This window comes from Ziziphus jujuba, chromosome 12 (genome assembly GCF_031755915.1).
Source record: "Ziziphus jujuba cultivar Dongzao chromosome 12, ASM3175591v1".
NCBI classification, from domain to species: Eukaryota; Viridiplantae; Streptophyta; class Magnoliopsida; order Rosales; family Rhamnaceae; genus Ziziphus; species Ziziphus jujuba.
Window position 1 is genome coordinate 25,950,270 of NC_083390.1, and position 6,230 is coordinate 25,956,499.

A 6,230-nucleotide genomic window follows, 5' to 3' on the forward strand; every position below is an offset into this window, starting at 1 on the left:
ATAATTTGAATAAGAGGTGCTCTTATACACTTAGCACTTGTCATATAAGTATAATCTAGCTTATATATTATTTCGATTTATATATTATTTCCATATATTTAATATATATTATATATTTAAATATATTATATATTTAATGTATGTTAATATGTGTATTTAATTATTATGTATTTAATATTAATATTATATTTAATATAGAAATGTAATATATTATTATTTCTATATCATTATAGAAAATAATTATTACAAAAAACAAAAACTTTTATATTTTATAATTTTTTTTATATTTTATTTTAAAATAATTTAATATTTTAAAATAATTTAAAATATTCCTTGGTAAATGTCTCGGTAGAAGCTATGATTTCTTAGAACTGAGTTTTATTCGTTTTTAAGTAAGTACGTAACTCAAGAAGAAATTTCCTTACCTGCCCAATTTCTAAGGAATCAAGATAACCATTGGTTCCAGTATAAATAGTCATTATCTATTCTTCCACCGCGAGAGGGGCTGATTGAGATTGTTTAAGTAACTCACATAATTGTTGACCTCTTGCCAATTGATTCTGAGTAGCTTTATCGAGATCAGAAGCGAATTATGCAAAGGCTTCTAATTCTGCGAATTGCACCAATTCTAATTTTGATTTACTAGTTACTTGTTTCATGGCTTTAATAGCAGGTCTAATTCCGGCATTGAATAGATCGGCGAATAGAATATTTGTCCATCTGTAATGGAAATTACATTAGTAGGAATATAAGCCGAAACATCTCCCAATTGAGTCTCAACTATTGGTAAAGCAGTCATTCTTCCTTCACCTAAATGAGAACTTGATTTAGCAGCTCTTTCCAAAAGGCATGAGTGCAAATAAAAAACATCTCCCTGATAAGCTTCTCAGCTTAGTGGTCTGCATAATAAAAGAGACATTTGGCGATAAGCTTGTGCTTGTTTTGAGAGATCGTCATAAATAATTGAAGTTTGTTGTTCATGGTACATAAAATATTCAGCCAGAGTAGCTCCTGTATAAGGAGCGAGGTATTGTAATGTAGCTGGAGAAGCAACCTTTCTTGTAAAGCAGTCACCACCTGAGCCACAAAAGATGCTTTTTGACCAATAGCTACATAAACGCATATTACATTTTGCCCTTGTTGATTGAGAATTGTATCTGTGGCTACTGCTGTTTTACTTGTTTTCCTCTCCCCAATAATTAATTCTCGCTGACCATCTCCTATAGGAATCATCGAATCAATAGCAATAAGTCCTATTTGAAGAGGCTCATATACCGAACGTCTCAAAATAATATCCGGGGCGGGAGATTCAATAAACCAAGATTCAGAAGTTGAAATTTCACCTCGACCATCAATAGGTTTAGCCAGAGCATTTATAACACAGCCCAAAAAAACCTCACTTACCGGGATTTGAGCAATTTTTCCTGTTGCTTTTACAGAACTTCCCTCTTGTATCATCAAACCGTCACCCATTAATACAACACCGACATTATTTGATTCCAAATTTAGAGCAATGCCTATCGTACCTTCTTCAAATTCTACTAATTCCCCCGCCATTACTTTATTAAGACCATAAATATGAGCAATGTCATTGCCTACTTGGAGTACAGTACCGGTATTTAAAATCTTTACTTCTCTATTATATTGCTAAATACGTTCACGAATAATGTTACTAATTTCATCTGCTCGAATAGTTACCATGAATATTTCTAAATTCTTTATTTTTGTTTGAAAGAAAAGTAATGCCTGCAGTAGAAAGACCAACCCTTTATTTCTTTCATCGTTCCAATCATGCCAGTATTGGTATTGATGGTACATAAATGTAACTCGGTGTTCAAACAACTATTCAAAGTTCCTAAAGCTCCTTGTAAGGCTTGTTGGAAAACCCCGTTGTCGAACTTGATTAATAGCTTTTTGTTGTTCAAAATGAATGTTTTCATTTTTGTAATTTTCTAATTGTTCCAAGGTTTTCTAAGTTGAATGAATCAAATTCAATTTTTCTCGTTCTATTTCAGAGTATCCATTCTCTCGAAACTGCTTCACTTCAATTTCTACTTTCTGCAAGCGAGACCAGGCTTTTTCCAGCTGTTCCACTTCCCCGCTGCCCCCCCCGCAGCCGCGGGCGTAGTTCATCTGAATTTTGAATAGTCTTCAAGATCTGTTGTTTTCGATTATATAATAAATCACTTAATGAAAGTAGATTATCTTTCCATTCATTTCAAAACTTCCACAATCCCTTCCCAAACCAAACATGAATCTTTCGATTCATTTGGCTCTCATGCCCAATTACTTATGTATGGGGGAAGCTCCCTAGCTTTTTTTAATGTAATGAGCCTATCCTCTTTTCTCTATTCATATTTGTGAAAGTATAGAAACCGATGACTAATCCAAGAACATAATATTCAGAGGACTCTTCTGACCAAACAAATAATTGTCAGCAAAGTAGTTTTATTTTATTTTTCTCAAATCCAAAGAATTCTTTTTACTTTATATACAGGTCATCGATTCAGCATTGGATAAAAAAGATAAAAAAAAGGGGGTGAAATATCCATTTTTCTAATTTTTAAAAATCAAATACAAATAACAGGATCAAATCATTTTTTTTTATCGACATGAGTGTTTTATATCGAAAAAAAAATTCCAAATCTTTGAAATCATTTATGGATTAACATATTTTGTATTAACATAGCAGTAGAAAGAGTACCACACTGCATCTGGACTTCAAATGATTTAGCTTTAACCCTGTTAACAATCCCACATTATTGGTTGATAGAGAATCAAAGTAGATTTACCAATGAATGGCGAAATGCTATGGTTCTTAAATATGATTCCTTAATTTATTCGAAAGAAACTAGCAGAATCGTGCACCTATTTGAGTTATAACGAAAAAAAGTACAATTGGTTGGATCTAGCCTATTCTTTAAATAAACAATTTGTACACACTGCCTTTCCAAAAAAAATCAATATACCAAAGACTACACTTAGATTTATTGGATTTGTTGCTAAAATATCCGTATTAAACCCGAAACTCCTAGTGAATGGCTAATAACCCAAGGAAAGGAAAGAATCGGCTACATTTTTCATATGATCTCCTCTTTCTTATTCTTATAGATAGACTAATTATCTATATTTTTTTATTCTATTATTTTTCTAAATTAAATAGGAATAGGGTAAAAGTCTAAACAAAGGGATTCGCAAATAAAAGCGCTAATGCCACAACCAGTCCATAAATTGTTAAAGCTTCCATAAAAGCCAGACTAAGCAATAAAGTACCTCATAGTTTTCGCTCTGCTTCTGGTTGTCTGGTGATCCCCTCCATAGCTTGGCCCACGGCAGTACCTTGCCCAACCCCAGGTCCAATAGAAGCAAGCCCAACAGCCAATCCAGTAGCAATAATAGAAGTGGCAGAAATCAGTGGATTCATGATAAATTCCACGCAAAAAATAAAGAAAATAAAGAAATAGTTAATGATACAATCAACCAATGAATTATGGCTTACTTATTCTATCGCTAAGATTTATCCATTCAAAGTCACTAAAAACCCCGAATTGAAATAATAATATTCTTGAAGCAATCGAACTGCTTTGATATTTTCCTATCCACGTAATTTTTGTTAATTCGTATAACTTTTGTTCAGCCAGTTCTTTCTTTTTTATTTTTTTTTTCCGAACCATTCTTTGAATTCTTTGTTCTTTTTTGTGATTTAAATTCATTCAGTATTCAAAAAAAAAAATTACAGTCAAAATGGAAGGACTTATATTGGAATCCCTATCTAAATATTGGAATCCTTATCGAAATTCATAACACAATAGTAGGGCAAATTAAATATATCTTTAATTCATATATACCTAGTCAATATCGAATATCACATATACACATGTCTTTGTTGAAAAGGTGGTAATCTTTCCACCTTGTGCAAACCAAAATCCACCAAAGTTTGCACCCTCTTTCTTTTTTTAAAAGAAATATTTTGTTGAATGACCTAATGCAATATTTATGTCTATATTTTTTGTTCCTTTTAATGTCTTTTTGAATGCCTAAGTTTTATTTTATTTAGCTTAGGGATTGTCTCTTTGTTAGGTATTGATTTTATTTTGTAAAATGGCTATATGCTGGAAACAGTGTTTCCAGCAACATAGGTCCATTGTTGGTGTTGGGGTGAGAAGGTTATGACCAAGAGCAAGCTAGCTTGAAGTGTTAGCAACATGCAAGCTTTTGGTGATGCTCTTGGGAATGGTTGTGTGTGAGTTGTGTTTTTAGGTTTTGGTTATGGTGTTTTCTGGTTTTTAGGGTTCCTAAAGTGTTCTAAGGTGTTGAAGAAGAGATGAGAAGAAGAGGAACACGTTGGCTTTTGAAAATAAGGCTTGGATGTGTAGCCATTTCATTCATTTTACAATATAAGCTTGAAATTACAACTAGTTCACACATGCCAAGCATGTGAGCTTACAAAATGAGTAAAGTATTTGAAATTTAAAAAGTAAAATGGTCAACACCTAACTTTTCATACACAAAAGAGTCAAAAACCAGCTGCAACATGTCTATTCCAAATATAGTAAAAAGTGGCACATGGTTTGAACTAAGTTCCTATTGTTTAACTAGTTTGGGTAAACAACCAAACTAGCTTCACCTACTTAGTTCCCCTTTGTATCTGCTTATGAAACTTGGTTTGAAGCATCCTTGGTCATCAATAAATATTGTTCCAAGAGCTAGGAAAGTTCTGGAACCGGATCATGGGCCAAACAGCTCCAAAACTGGCCCATACTCTGCATACTGGGCCCATTAGATACAGCAATCTGTTTGGAATAGAAAATGGACTTTCCCATGTCATTTTGACCTGAAATTTAAACCATAGTCTTCTATATATGTCTGTAGACATCCCTCAAAATTTCAGCCCAAACCTCCATTTGCAACCTGAGATATAAGATAAATAGTGGAACTATGTTGCTGGAAATTATGAATCCAGCACCATAGGCATTTCAAGCATAACATTCCTACTCTTTTGTGCATAATCTTGCCTATAATTTTGCATACATAACTTAGGCACAAAACATTATCAAAATATACCTTGCATCAATTAAAAACATACAAAGAAATATAAACTCATAAAAGGAAAGGATTTGATACCAAGGTGTGCATGCTAGCCGGTGACATGCACCATCAAGTGGCAAAATTGCCACACTTCAACAGTTGGGGCTAGCATTCTCTGAGCTTTTAGAATTAGTGTGCTGTCTAGTTTTGTGTGGCCTACTCTAACATATTCTCTTCATCTTCTTCTTCTTCCTTCAATACAAAAACCCTAACAATCCTAAATATCACCATACCAAAAACAAACACAAAAATCACCTAAACATCAAACCAAAAATCAAATTGAAGGTTGTGCACAAGACTAACATCTTGTGTACAACACTCTTGGCCAAGTGAACCCAAAACCACACCAAACTCCAACATGGTATCAGAGCTTTGTTTGAGCCATTGAGGGACCTTATGAGCTTTCTTTCTAGCCTATTTTCTTGTGAGAGAACCCCCCATTTCATTCCTTTCATTTTTGGTTTGAAGTGGTACAAAAATCTAGCTAGAAAACTCACCAAAAATCCAATCCAAGAGCCATTTTCTTCAAAAATCCAGTTTTGTGTCATGGCTTATCAAAGTTTTTCACCTCCCACTCTCCCAAAGTTTGAGGGTCAAAATTACTCCATTTGGAGCATAAAGATGAAAGCCTACCTACAAGCCTTTGGACTTTGGGATGTGATGGAAGAAGGTTATGAAGTTGAGGAGTTGAGAGCAAATGCCACACAAGCACAAAGACTTGCATATGAGACCGAGATAGCTAAAGGATTCAAGGCCTTGACAACCCTTCATTCTTTGGTGAGTGACTCCATCTTCACTAGAATCATGTCTTGGACAAGTGCTATAGAAGTTTGGTTAAATTTGCAAGAACTATTTCAAGGAAATACTAGAACAAGACAAATGCAAGTTTTAAACTTAAGAAGAGAGTTTGAAACAATTAGAATGAAAGAAAATGAGTTGGTTAAGGACTTTACCGATAGACTACTAAAGGTTGTGAACCAAATTAGAGTCCTTGGAAAGCCATTGACCGACCAAAGGGTTGTATAGAAGGTATTGGTGAGCTTACCTGAAAAGTTTGAAGCTAAGATTTCTTCCCTTGAGGAATCAAGGAATCTTAGTGAGATTACGTTAAGTGAGCTTATCAATGCCTTCCAAGAAACCGA

General features: G+C 33.9%; 1 pseudogene; it reads right to left on the bottom strand.

Annotated features, from left to right (window-relative positions):
• Positions 1-482: 482 nt before the first annotated feature.
• LOC125418514 (ATP synthase subunit alpha, chloroplastic-like) lies at positions 483-3,424 on the bottom strand (annotated as a pseudogene).
• Positions 3,425-6,230: the final 2,806 nt, after the last annotated feature.